This window comes from Rattus norvegicus, chromosome 2 (assembly GCF_036323735.1).
Source record: "Rattus norvegicus strain BN/NHsdMcwi chromosome 2, GRCr8, whole genome shotgun sequence".
NCBI classification, from domain to species: Eukaryota; Metazoa; Chordata; class Mammalia; order Rodentia; family Muridae; genus Rattus; species Rattus norvegicus.
Genome location: NC_086020.1, coordinates 213,109,626 through 213,124,471, shown reverse-complemented (window position 1 = coordinate 213,124,471; position 14,846 = coordinate 213,109,626). Strand labels below are relative to the sequence as shown.

At 46.4% G+C, this 14,846-nt stretch overlaps 1 pseudogene; it reads right to left on the bottom strand.

Moving 5' to 3' along the window:
* Positions 1-12,248: 12,248 nt before the first annotated feature.
* Positions 12,249-13,613, bottom strand: Gapdh-ps12 (Glyceraldehyde-3-phosphate dehydrogenase, pseudogene 12; annotated as a pseudogene).
* Positions 13,614-14,846: the final 1,233 nt, after the last annotated feature.

The window sequence follows — 14,846 nt, the reverse complement described above, 5'->3', positions numbered from 1 at the left end:
AGTTGGAGGTGGATAGGTGAACGAGTGTCATATACATTTCGTAGAATGAATCTGGACCTTTTTCCACAAAACCAGTACCACCAGCTACCAACACGATAGACTTTTCTCAGAGGACGCTATATCATCACCAGCCACACGCTAGCACTGGTGACCCTTCTCCACTAACCCAGAACCACATGACCTAGTGATTTAAAAGTAATTTAAATGATTTGGGACAAATATTAGGAGACTGGTGCTTGCTCAGGGTCGGGTGCAATTGGAGGTGACAGCCCTGTACAGTTGAAGGCATGTTGCAGCTGACATCTGGTCTTCCGTTCCCTTTAGAACAGAAGGTAAGAGCATCCAGAGGATCCCTGAAGCTCACCTACCCTGCTGAGTGTCTTCTCTAACATCAGGAATGTAATGGTCAGATGCTGACTGGTCCACCTACCTCTGCCAAGAGCCAGGGCTGGCTGGGTGTGGTGGTACTCACCATTAATTCCAGTATTTGTGAGCAAGGCAGACATAGGCAAGTGGATTTCTGTGAGTTCCAGGCCAGTCAGGGCTATATGGTAAGATCCTTTCTTTAAAAATAAAGAGAGAGAGAGAGAGAGAGAGAGAGAGAGAGAGAGGAAGAAGAGGAAGAGGAAGAGGAAGAGGAAGAGGAAGAAGAAGAAGAAGAAGAAGAAGAAGAAGAAGAAGAAGAAGAAGAAGAAGAAGAAGAAGAAGAAGAAGAAGAAGAAGAAGAAGAAGAAGAATCACTTCAAGACCAACCACTGAGTTAAACTGGGCACACTCTACTCTAACTCAGCCCCTTGCTCTTTCTTTATACTGCTGTGATAACCACAGCTCTCTTCCATTTTGACAAGGCCAGTTGTGGCCTTGCCATGGTAAACCAATGATGTTGAATCTTTTGAGGACTATCCACTGGAGATTCCCATGGACTAGTGCTTATCTGAATAGCTGGAGCCAACCCTCTAAACCCCCAAACCTTAATCTGGCTTAATCTGCAAAACGGTGAAACAAAGGCACTTAAGCAACATGGCTGCGATTAAAACGTCATAGTGGAACAAAGACTATGATGTAAACCGTCAGAGGGGGAAAGGTTAAGAGCAGCAATATGTGGGTGTGGAATGAGATGGGTTACTCAATCAATTCTAAGGGGTAGATGTGTGCCAGATTAAAAGGAGGCTTTCTGAGTCTGCTATTACAACCAGCTTCTCATTATTATTACTACTATGTGTGTGAGTGTGTGTCTGAGTGTGTGTATTGTGTGAGTGTGGATGTATAGGAGAATGTGTGTGTGAGTGTGTATGAGTGTGTGAGTGTGTGTATTGTGTGTGTGAATGTATGTGTGTGTGAGTGTATGTGTGAGTGTGTGTGTGAGTGTGTGTATTGTATGAGTGTGAGTGTGTGTGAGAGTGTATGTGTGTGCGTGAGTGTGTGTATTGTGTGAGTATTTGTGTGTGAGTGTATATGTGTGTGAGTGTGTGTATATGTATGTGAATGTGTATGTGTGAGTGTGTGTGAGTGTGTGAGTGTGTGAGTGTATGTGTGGGTGTATGTGTGTATGAGTGTGTGAGTGCGTGTGAGTGTGTGTGAGTGTGTGTGAGTGTGTATGTATATGCATGTGTGAGTGTGTGTATGTGTATGCATGTGTGAGTGTGTGTATGTGTATGCATGTGTGAGTGTGTGTGTATGTGTGTGAGTGTATGTGAGTGTGTAAGTGTGTGAGTGTGTATGTTAGTGAGTGTGTATATGTATGTGAGTGTGTGTGTGTATATATGCATGTGTGTGAGTGTATGTGTGTGTATGCACGCAGGTGTCCACAGCATGTGTATGGAGGTCAGAGGACAGCATTCAGGGGTCTCTTCCTTCTGTCCTTCCTTCCACTATTAGATCTGGGAATCAAACTCAAATCATCATGCTTTTACATATTTTTACCCCCATAGCCTCTTACCAGCCATGGCACTGTGTATGAAGTAGCTGCTGACTTAGATTATGGTATCTGACTACCAGGACCCAACTAAAACAGAATAACCTAACACTATCACTGTCTGGGTGGGGTGGGACCCATGAAGAAGCAGGACAAGACAAGAAGAAATTTTTACTTATAAGAATTTGAGCCCAAAAAAAATTGGACTTTTTAGATTCTGAAATTTATGAACTCATTGAGTCTTATAAAACTTAAATGGAAATTTGAGGGTTGGAGAGATGGCTGAGCTAGTGTTTCAAGTGCTTGCTAGTTTTCTAAAGGAGGAGGGTTTGATTCGTAGCACCCACATCTCACACTGGGCTCCCAACCACCAAAGCTCTAGCTCTAGGGGTCTGGCTTCTGGCCTCTGTGGGCACCCACAAGCACATGTTCACACACAGAGAAACATACATATAAATAATAAAAAATAAAATCTACATAAAACTTTCTTCTTTTATCTTGAAAAAACAAATATATAAAGTCCAATGAATCGTTGAATTTAAGCAGATACTATAAAATTAGAAGCTATGAAAGTACATTTTTCAGAGTACAGAAAACATTTTCTAAAATTCTTAGCGACCCCTTGATTTGTAATCTGCCTCCCAGAAGGGGCAGGGACACTACAGAGTTCAGGCCCTTCAGCTTTCTGAATTATCCCTGATGAACATGCTGGGATCCCATGGTGAGCAAGTGAATTTCTCCAGGCTGGAGCCCTGCAGTTACTGGCAGGCATTGATGGCACACTCCCTTCATCCCGGCACTTGAGAGGCAGAGGCAGGAAGATCTCAGAGTTCGAGGCCAGCCTGGACTACAAAGTGATTCTGGGACAGCCAGGACTACCAGAGAGAGAGAGAGAGAGAGAGAGAGAGAGAGAGAGAGAGAGAGAGAGAGAGAGAGAGAGAGAGAACACTACAGTTAAGTAAGCCAGTGACTAAATATCAGCCAGAAAAGCCCAGCCATGGGTAGAGGCTGGCCAAGGCCTTTCCTTCCCTAAAGAGCAAGTATGGGACAGAGGTTGGTATGCACATATACATGCTTGAACACACATATGTCTCTTTCTGTATGTGTATGAGCACGGATGAGCATGGATGTGTAAGAGCTATAAAAGCAGAAATGTAGACAGAAAAAAAAAAATACGGGGCAAATGAAGACAGAAAACAGTTCTACTGGGTTTGAACTAGGAGTGTCAGGTGGAAATAAACACAACCCACATAAGAGACACTGGCTGTTCACAGCTGAGCTAGAAAAGCATCTGTGTAAAAGAGCAGGAAAGCGGCCAGGATCCACCCGTTTCCAGAAGGTACATTAAACCTTGGAAGTCAAAACCAGAGCTGAAAGTGTGATGCAGTCAGTCAGAGACAGAACTCATAAACAAAGTAAGAGTGCACTGTGCAGAGGGGAAACGTTCATTTAGACAGCAGAGATGAGAGGTCTGATTTCAGCAGTACAACCCACAGGGCCCCTCTGAGGACGTACAGATAGGGCAGCCTCTCAGGAGGGAGGCCAGAGGATCCCCCAGTTTCTCATTTCATGAGGACAAGGTGTCAGAGTCCTGAAGTGCAAACAGAGCCCTGTATAAGAGAGAGCCACAGGCACCCCTCAAGCCATGAAATCTCCTTGCTGGCCCCTGGCAGACATTGATTCTGCAACAGGGCACCCAAGTGGATTGAACAGTCACAGAGGCGAGCAATCCCTTTCAGATGAAAAGTCAGCCATTTTTCCAGCAAGCTGCAAGACCTGAGAGCTAGCCGAGTGTTGCCAAGCGGTCCCCAAGGATCTCTGAGCGCTGGCTGGAGCAGGCCTTGTAGTATCCAAGGTTCTGTGGGTAAGGTCAGCACTCACACTTCCAAGACAAGCAGGCAGCCTATAATTTCCTAACTCGGGGAGGAGACAGGATGAGTGCCAACCATATAACTTCCCGAAAAGCACAGCTGGCAAGCGCACCCACACTGTTAGGCTGCAACTCCCCAAACTAATTAAAAGGTAGAACCAGGAGAATGTCCGGATTGCTGCATAAGCATCTCCTGGGAAAACATGTTCCTGGTTTTGCAAACCCAGGGCTCTGCCTGTACTTCCAGGGTTCAGTCCAGTGATTACAATGTAGAAGTAAAAGTACACAGAGGTGTGTGTGTGTGTGTGTGTGTGTGTGTGTGTGTGTGTGTTGAGATAGGAGTGGGAGAGGGGATTGGGTAAGAACTCAGGCTGAGAGAAATGTCCCAGGATAGAAAGAGCTAAAGCAGGAACAATAGGCAAAGGGTTCAAATTGCATCCCAAGAGAATTAGTGTGGCCAGAAAGAAAAAACAACCCTCCCTCCGAAGGGGGATGTTAGGGCAGTTCTGTGGGGGGTGTTTTCCTCTCTTTCTTTCTAAGTTTAACAATTATTGTTTTTGTTTAACCCAGTTTGGGAGAGAAGAATGGGACACACACACACACACACACACACACACACACACACACACACCTCAGGTTGGAGTTGCAGGGGGAGCCCAGCTGGCAGGCTGCCCTCCATTTTGCCCACCTTGTTGATCACCAAGGGAGTTATTTGAGGAAGGTGTTGGGTACACGGCTGAACAGCAGGATGTCAGAAAGAGGACAAAAACAGAGCCCTTTCCCTGGTAGGGCCCTGGTGGCCACTGGGACTTACCCTGAGAAACAGAGATTTACACTGACCAGGCTTAGGAGAAAGGAAGAAAGGTTTTGAGTAAGATCCTGGATGGCTTAACTGTTCCTTGTTCCAGATCCACATAGAATCTATCCCAAGTCCTTGTCCATTAAGATTTTAAGTTGAAATGTCAAGAAAACCCTTTGAAGCCTCTAACGTAAGAGCTGTGGCTTCCGTGAGGAGACTTACCCTGTTTCAGGCAGAGATGGGGGAGGCAGGTGGCGGTTGGTACAGGCTCTGCTCCAAGACTGCATAAGGCTCCTGGACTCAGTGTCTGAAGCTGCTCACCACTTCACCAGGCTCAGAGTTCCAGTGACTCTACCTGGATGGAACCCGGAGTCAAAAACATTTTTTGTTACGGTTCTCTTTTTTTTTTTTCTTTTTTCCTTTTTTTTTTTGGAGCTGGGGACCGAACCCAGGGCTAGGCAAGCGCTCTACCACTGAGCTAAATCCCCAACCCCTTGTTACGGTTCTCTTGAGTGAACATCAGATAGGGAAAAGTTAAGTGTACAAGATGGAGCTCAACCTGCTACATCCTCATGAACTTGCAAGGAAATAGAAATCACACATTAAGGGAGATCAAACAGTCCGATTCCAGTTGGTAGGAATACCAGCCATAATCTGGGGATTGGGGGAGGGAGAAAGATAGAGAAACGGGTGTGACCCTCACTCCTACTTTGGGGAATTACCTTGGTCTTAATGATAAACTGGGATGCAGGAACAGCTGTAAGAACTTCCAAGATTATGTGTGGAGTAATCTGATGGCCACTGCTAAATTTCAAATCCCAGACAAGCAGCCGAGGTGCTTATTTAACGTATCCAAGTGTACTTGTCCACCAGGTTCTCCCAGGACACTTCGGTCCCTCCCTACCTGTTACAGGGTATGGCTGGCATACCCTGCCCCCTACCCTGAACTTTCCAGCCCAGAAGCTGCACTGCCCTTTCTGCACAGTCTCTTCCCTACATAATCAAGACATTGTGGTGACTCCCTCTCTCTGCCCCCATCTCTGCCCCTCTCTGCTCTCTCTGCTCCCTCCCCCCCCCCTGTCTCCCTGTCTGCATGGAGTCTTCTCTGGCCTTGCCCCCTGAGACTGGTGAACCTGCCCAAAAGCTTCTCCCAAATAAACCTGCTTTTATATTTTTAACTCAGCTTGAATTGGTTTATCCCATCGGTGGAGACGCCTACTATCCACTGCCTTATACTTCAGCACAGAATGAAAAGTTAAACCTCTTTGTTCCCAATTCTAGTTCTCCGCTAAACGGTGCTTCTTAATCGTGCTATATTCTTGTATTCTGTGTTCATATTTATCCTTACAAGGATCTTGTGAAAGTAATCCTATTATTTTTTATCAATTTTATTGGTGGGAAAATTGAAAGTTGCTATAACAGAAATTGAAATAAGATAAGAGATTAAATTATTTTTAAAAATTTTATTGTATCATTTTTATTAATTTTATTTTATGTATATGAGTGTTTAAGTCTGCAGGTATGTCTCCACACACACTTGTGCCTGGTGCTCGAGAATTCAGGATAGAGCATGGGACCCCCTATAGCTGAAGTTACAGATGATTATGAGCACTATGTGGGGAACTGAACCCCGGTCCTCTACAAGAGTAGCAAGTGCTCTTAACCTCTGAGACATTGCTCTAGCCCCTAAATGTCTTTATTTATTTAATTTTTTGATGTCTTATAAGCAAGCAATCTAAATTTCAAAGCCCTTCCCCAAAGCTCCTCTGGATTTCTTATGAAAACATTAACAGGCCCATCCCCGCCCAGCCTCCAAGATCAGCTGAGATGAAGAGCATTCAGGGCGCGGTGGCGGTTGACTATATGATCGATGCAGTCAGGGCACTGTGGTCGTAGACTGTATGATCGATGCAGTCAGGGAGCGGTTGCGGTAGACTGTATGATCGATGCAGTCAGGGCACTGTGGCGGTAGACTGTATGATTGATGCAGTCAGGGCGCGGTGGCGGTTGACTGTATGATCGATGCAGTCAGGGCACTGTGGTCGTAGACTGTATGATCGATGCAGTCAGGGAGCGGTTGCGGTAGACTGTATGATCGATGCAGTCAGGGCACTGTGGCGGTAGACTGTATGATCGATGCAGTCAGGGCACTGTGGCGGTAGACTGTATGATTGATGCAGTCAGGGCGCGGTGGCGGTAGACTGTATGATCGATGCAATCAGGGCGCTGTGGCGGTAGACTGTATGATCGATGCAGTCAGGGCACTGTGGCGGTAGACTGTATGATCGATGCAGTCAGGGCACTGTGGCGGTAGACTGTATGATCGATGCAGTCAGGGCACTGGGGCCGTAGACTGTATTCTTAACTCTACATGAGAAACGGAAGACAGCAAGAGAAGGGAAACGTCACAGCATGAGTTGGCGTGTGAAATGATCACACCGGGGAAACTGATCTATATCACTGCCTAGGAGCCAAGGGTTTTCTATTAGGACTTCCTCATCATCATCTGCAAATCCAAGACAGAACCCATAACTTCTCCAAGACCCTCTTTCCTTCCCCAGTGGAACAGTGAAGCAGACCACACCTCTTAGATAACTTTGGAACAGGTGAAGTGCTCTGAGACTGCTAAGAAGAGACAGCCAGGATGTCTGTGTAGGTTTCTAACCTGTACACGGAATTGGCTACATGAGAGAATCATTGGACACATAGAGTTTCCAGGCACCACACACTGAAACACAAGTTCTGTAAGAGTTTTGCTATTGGATGAATCCCCTTGAGCGGCGGTGGGGGTGGGGGAATACATTTGAGAGCCAGGAGGCTCTTCCAGTCACTAAGAAGCAGTCTTCCCTCCGAGTGCCGCTTCTTCTTTGGGTGCAAACAAATGCAACCCATCACAGTACTCTTCGAAGCTGCAAAGCTGCTTCCTACCTCAGCCCAGGATCACTTCTCCCCCCCAGGGCTCTCTGCCGCCCTCGGGTGAGCCTCAATAAAGCATATCCTGCTTCTGCACAGCAGTCCTTGACACCAAGGTAAGTTGTCAGGCCTCTCTCCTTCACTTGTTTGCCTTTCTGTCCATTGTTATGACCCCCCTCACTCTTATCCTCTGTGAATGCAGTAAGGTCAAATGTTTTCGAAATGCCCAGCCTTCCACTGATTCCTTAGATGTTTACTAAGTGCCTCCTGAGAATTCACAGAAAACGCCATCAACGCTGCCTTCAGGAGCCTGCTCTCCTGAAGTAGAGAGGAGTGTTCTTATGAGGTGGTAATATAGTATAGGAAGGGCCATTTTCAAGTCTGGGAAGGTGTGAAACTCTAGAGGATGGAGTGGCCAGCAGGCATCGGAGTGAGCACATGCGTTGAGGATGAGTGGAACTTTTCTGAGAACTGCCAGTGGTTTGGAATTTCAAGGGTGAGGGTCATAGATCAAGAAAGATCACAGGTTTGGGTTGTAGACTGTAGATAAAGAGAGGGCTTGGAGAGATCAGTAGGGGTCAGATTATGAGGGACATTACATGAGGTGACTCTGAGGACAATGGGAATCGTAGAGGCAAGTAGAGATGAGACCGGAGCCAGGAAATGCTGTGTCCAGAGCAGCACAGAACTCTGAGCCCAGAAGCTGAGTTCTGTCAATGCCACTGGTGATGGGGAGACACTGCTCTTCTCAGCTCCCTTTGGTTCCACATTCACTTGAGCACCTGAGCCTTTTCTTGTATTTGAGATGGGGTCTTATGTAGCCCAGGCTGGCCTCGAACTCAGTATGTATCCGAGTATGAGTGTGAAATTCTTTCTGCTGCCTCCACCTCCCAAGTGAGTGACAAGAACTTTATTAGTCCCTTCAAGTTGAGCATAAGCTTGTCTTTTAATAATGGCCAATTGTTCAAATTTCAAAAGGCAGTTATGAATGATTCTAAAATATACCCTCTTCGTGTAGACACTATATAAACCTTTTCCAAATTATCTGGCACATAAGCTTTGGGGGTTTTGTTGTTTGTTGAGTAGCAAACCAAATCATATGCTCTTCACTCCAAGTTCCCAAACTCACTGTCCAAGCCAGAAAGGAAAGCACGTGAGTCTAAGGAGGTTCTCTCCAGAGCCCTCTCCTAGTGCTCTAACTATTCTCTCCTGATGGAGCAGTGGCCTAAAGTTATCCTGTTCTGCAGATTGGCTGCCAAAACCTTCCTGAGAGCTGTCAATGTAACGTGTGTGTGTGCGTGTGTGTGTGTGTGTGTGCGTGTGTGTGTGTGTGTGTGTGTGCGTGTGTGTGCGTGTGTGTGTGTGTGCGTGTGTGTGTGTGCGTGTGTGCGTGTGTGTGTGTGTGCGTGTGTGTGCGTGTGTGTGTGTGTGTGCGTGTGTGCGTGTGTGCGTGTGTGTGTGCGTGTGTGTGTGTGTGCGTGTGTGTGTGTGTGTGTGTGCGTGTGTGTGTGTGTGCGTGTGTGTGCGTGTGTGTGTGTGCGTGTGTGTGTGTGCATGTGTGTGTGCGTGTGTGTGTGTGCGTGTGTGTGCGTGTGTGTGTGTGTGTGTGCGTGTGTGCGTGTGCGTGTCTGTGTGTGTGTGTGTGTGTGCGCGCATCTGGACAGTAGGTATGACCTCCAGGGCCTCCTGTGCCTTACACAGCACCCTACCACCACACTACACCCCCAGCACAAAGAGTGCCTCACTAAAGGGTGATTTTCTTCTATATAGCTTTCTGTCTGTTTTCTCACAACCTCTTCTGCGAAGCTTTGCCTTCTCTTCTGAAAAACTTTATCTGTATCTGATTTACTCAGACTGATGGGAAATTCCAAAATCTGGCAAGAGATGCCCTACAAACAGATGGGAATGGTGGGGGGGGCTTTGCCGACAGTGAGGATTTTCAAAGGATTGAAGACAAGTCACGTTCTAAAAGGAATAAGCTAAAGGGAAAGCTTACTCTGGCTACACACTTGAAGATAAGATGTGGAACCATGAGAGGCATTGGTCCACCATGAGAGGTATTGGTCCACCATGAGAGGCATTGGTCCACTATGAGAAGCACTGGTCCACCATCAGGGGCATTGGTCCACCATCAGGGGCACTGGTCCACCATGAGAGGCACTGGTCCACCATGAGAGGCACTGGTCCACCATGAGAGGCACTGGTCCACCATCAGGGGCATTGGTCCACCATCAGGGGCACTGGTCCACCATGAGAGGCATTGGTTCAGCATGAGGGGCATTGGTCCACCATGAGAGGCATTGGTCCACCATGAGAGGCACTGGTCCACCATCAGGGGAATTGGTCCATCATGAGAGTCATTGGTCCACCATGAGAGGCATTGGTCCACCATGAGAGGCATTGGTCCACCATCAGGGGCATTGGTCCACCATCAGGGACACTGGTCTACCATGAAAGGCATTGGTTCAGCATGAGGGGCATTGGTCCACCATGAGACATTGGTCCACCATGAGAGACACTGGCCCACCATGAGAGGCATTGGTCCACCATCAGGGACATTGGTCCACCATGAGAGGCATTGGTCCACCATGAGAGGCATTGGTCCACCATCAGGGACGTTGGTCCACCATCAGGGGCATTGGTCCACCATGAGAGGCATTGGTCCACCATCAGGGACATTGGTCCACCATCAGGGGCATTGGTCTACAATAGCATTTAAGGGTTCCCTCTTAACCACCCCAACTGGGTACTGCTAGGTATCTGTGTTTTAATGTCCCTCTGGCCCAGATACTTTCTTTAAAAGCCAGCAAGCTTACCTGATGTCATGGGCATGTGACTCTCAAGGCGCAGATTCCCACTGTGCTTCCCTGGGCTGAGAGGCTTATGAGTGTTGAGGGCTAGGGAGCACCAGGCTCCCTCAGCCTGGCAGAGAGCACACTTAGTTCCAAACCATGAAGCACATGTGGATACTCATGGGCTGAGAAACACCTCTCTCAGCAGTGCTGCACCTGACTACTCAGTCTCCCTATGCAAATGTTTCATACCACTGGGCACTTCCTGTCTGGAGCTGAAAAGAAAATAGAAGAGTTTCTTAGGAAACTTTTTTTTAATCTTTTTTTTAATCTATGTGTTCATGAAGATAACCTGTAACATTTTCCCTAAGAGAAAATAATTGGGAAAGAACATCTGTCCATTGGAGCTAACTTGAACCGAACTGTCGTTTCAATATAGCAGAATAAAAAAGACTGCATTTGCTGCTATGAAAAACATCTCTAAGACACACTGCTACAGGTTTGGTGCAGTGGGGAGATTGTTTTAAGGTAGGCTGTGGGCCAATGAGATGTCTCAGCAGGCTAAGGCAGATGCCGCCAAGCCTAACCCAGGATCCATCCTCAGGACTCACTCTCCAAGATGTCCTCTGACCTCCGCAAGCACTCATTCATACACACATAAATAAATACATGTGAAAAACACAGGTAGTTTGCAAACAAACAGCATTTACAGTAAGGGCTGGATCTCATTTGTTCTTACTTGCTTAGGAAACTGGAACAGCACACACACACACACACACACACACACACACACACACACACACACACAATCCTTGGACGAGTAGAGGTCCAGCAGAGCTGGGAAAGGAGGACTGGTCCATGACTCTTATAAGACTTAAATTTTCCTTCTCAGCCCTGTGTGTATAACTTTTTTAAGAGCGGGGTTTGGAAAGCGTTCCTTTCTTACTCAGTGAGAGCCGATGGGCCAGGAAGATGCTTCAATGAATGAAAGGTCTCCTCTGCCAGCGACCTAACAGCCCTGGTGTATTAAAAGAGCTTCCCCTTCATCTCTCTGTGTGTGGAATGATTTCTCACTAGAATGGTATGTTATTTCCACATGAGATAGGTGTGGGATAAGAAGGGAGCAAAGTGTTTACTGTTCTGTAGCATATAGTAGATTAACTATGACTGACAACAACCACTTATTTTAAAATAGCCTGCAGAGGGATTTTCAGTGTTCCTCCCATAAATAAACGGTAACTCTCAGTAGGTACCAATTACCTTGATCCGATCTTTACACATTGCATGAAGGTAGTGAAATACCATACTGGAACTGTAAATAAATACACATAATTACTGTGTGCCGGTTAAGGGTTGTAGAGAATATTATTTTACACAAAATGATTGCACACATCTGAAAACGTGCTGTGCCCCTGAAGAACTTAACAATTGTATGTGTACTGGTGGAGAGTCGGTCAGGTTGCAGGAACTTGTCCCTGTGCCTTGCCTTCTACCAAGAGCACAGTTGTATTAACACCCTGGCAAGGTCTCCTTGTGGAAACGCTGTGATCTTTCTGTCTTGACTGGAGTCATACGGTCCCACCACGACCTCAGATGCCCCTCAGCATCTCCAACCCATCCCTTTTCCTGGGCTCCCTAGAACCCCTGCAGGCATTCATTCATCTCTAATTCATGGCTTTATAGCAAGAGGTTCAAAAAGGTTTAGTCCTGGGGTTGGGGATTTAGCTCAGCGGAAGAGCGCTTGCCTAGCGAGCACAAGGCCCTGGGTTCGGTCCCCAGCTCCGAAAAAAAAGAAAAAAAAAAAGTTTAGTCCTTAACTCCTAATGTCTTCCAGAGAGGAGCCATTTCACCTAACCCTTAGACCAATTTCCCTTAAATGCAACTGTGAATGCAATTTATATCTTTAAAAAAAAACTTTTGTAGGATCAAATTTCAATCAATATTTCTATGAAATTTCTCTTTTGGGGGGTGCAGCGAACTTTATTGATGGTATTTGAGAGTAGGGAGGGCTCCCTAGGCCCCTCCTGTAATTATGGGAATCTGGGATGGAATTGTGAGGGAGACACACTCAGTGTTGAGGGCTGAGTTGGGATGGGGACTCCTCAGCAACTGAGGGCCTCTCTCCTGCTCTCAGTATCCTTGCTGGGCTGGGCTGGGCTGGGCTGGGCTGGGTGGTCCAGGGTTTTTTACTCCTTGGAGGCCATGTAGACCATGAGGTCCACCACCCTGTTGCTGTAGCTGTATTCATTGTATTCATTGATACCAGGAAATGAGCTTTACAAAGTTGTCATTGAGAACAACGCCAACCCCAGCATCAAAGGTGGTGGAAGAGTGGGAGTTGCTGTGAAGTCCCAGGAGACAACCTGGTCCTCAGTGTAGCCCAGGATGTCCTTTAGCGGCATGTCAGATCCACAGTGGATACATTGGGGGTAGGAACATGGAAGGCCATGCCAATGAGCTTCCCATTCAGCTCTGGGATGACCTTGCCCACAGCCTTGACAGCACCAGTGGATGCAGGGTTGATGGTCTGGGCTGCCCCATGGCCATCACACCACAGCTTTCCACAGGGGCCATCCACAGTCTTCTAAGTGGCAGTGATGGCATGGACTGTGGTCATGAGCCCTTCCACGATGCCAAAGTTGTCATGGATGACCTTGGCCAGGGGAGCTAAGCAGTGGATGGTGCAGGATGCATTGCTGACAATCTTGAGGGAGTTGTCATATTTCTCATGGTTCACACCCATCACAAACACAGGCCTCCAAGGAGTAAAAAACACAGCTGAAGGAGCAGAGATGATGACCCTTTTGGCCCCACCCTTCAAGTGAGCCCCAGCCTTCTCCATGGTGGTGAAGACACCAGTAGACTCCACGACATACTCAGCACCAGCGTCACCCCACTTGATGTTAGCGGGATCTCGCTCCTGGGAGACGGTGATGGGCTTCCCGTTGATGACAAGCTTTCCATTCTCAGCCTTGACTGTGCCATTGAATTTGCCATGGGTAGAGTCATACTGGAACATGTAGACCAAGTAGTTGAGGTCAATGAAGGGGTCACTGATGGCAACAATCTCCACTTTGCCATATGCAGAGGAGAAGGCAGCCCTGGTAACCAAGCACCCAGTATGGCCAAATCCTTTCACACTGACCTTCACCATCTTGTCTATGGAAGGAGGCTGGCACTGCACAAGAAGATGCGGCTGTCTCTGGAACAAGGAGGAGCCTCTATGAAATTTCTTAAAAATTATAAATAATAGCTCAAGATGGGCTCAGAGCTCTATGTACTCCAGGTTAGCTTTGAACTCACAATCTTCCTGCCTCAGCTTTCCAAGTGTCAGGAATGGTCATGCTTGGCTCTCTTCCAAGGTTCTAAATATAAACAACAACTTCATCTACAAATTTACTGTATCACAAAAAATACAACATGTCTGTGCTCACAGATGTTCATTGTAACATTTACAGAGAACAAAACTAGAAATAGATTAGTCAAATTATGACAATCCATGTAACAGAAATTACATAGATAGTTAAAAGAATAAAAATAACCTGGATATCAAAGTTAAGTGAGAAGAGTGGGTAACATGGTCAGATGGTGGAAAACTCAACCTTCAAAGACTGTATGCACAAGGGTAGCTGTGATTTGTCTGGAAGGACACACTATTAACTGCAGCTGATGTGTACTTTCAGGACAAACAGATGGTAGACTGACAGTATTCTAGAACTCACTAAATTGCCAGCATTTTCAGTAAAATGAATAAGTAGTTAATTTAAGCAGTCGTTGACTGAACTAGGAATGCATTTCAGTTGAGAGAGTGCTTGTCCCGCATGCACAAAGCCCCAGGTCCAATCTCCAGCATTGCAGACACTAAATAGGGTAAAGCACTTATAATCCAGAACCCTAGAGGTGGAGGGAGGAGGGTTACAAGGTCAAAGACTTTGAGACCGGCCTGGGATTCATGAGCTCCTATCTTTAAAAACCAAAATTTACTGGATTCTGTTGATATAAGAGAACACTATCAGAAAAGTCTGGAGCCTTGGACATTTTAAGGAATCAAAATAACCAATGTCATTGGGAAAAGAAGAAAGATAAGGGAAATAGTGGTTAAAATAGACTAAAGAGGCCCAACAACCACATGAAAATGTACTATGATTAGACGTGGGGCTAAAAGAGCTATAAAGGACATTTTGAGGACAATTAGAAAAATTTAAATATGAACTAAATAGTAGGTGATTTTTAAACGTTTTCAACTTCAAGTTAAGACCATTTTCTTTTCCTTCAATAAGAAATCAATATCTCATTTTTTTTTTTTTTGGTTCTTTTTTTCGGAGCTGGGGACCGAACCCAGGGCCTTGCGATTCCTAGGCAAGCGCTCTACCACTGAGCTAAATCCCCAACCCCCAATATCTCATTTTGATGGCAACTGTGAGCATAAATGTATACTCAGAACGAAAGTGAATGAGCCCACAGTCTCCAGGCGACTCTTCTGGGAACAGTTTTCACCTTTTCTGTGAGTCAAACTGAGGACTGGAGGGCAGCTGAGAGCCCACAGAGCCACTGTGG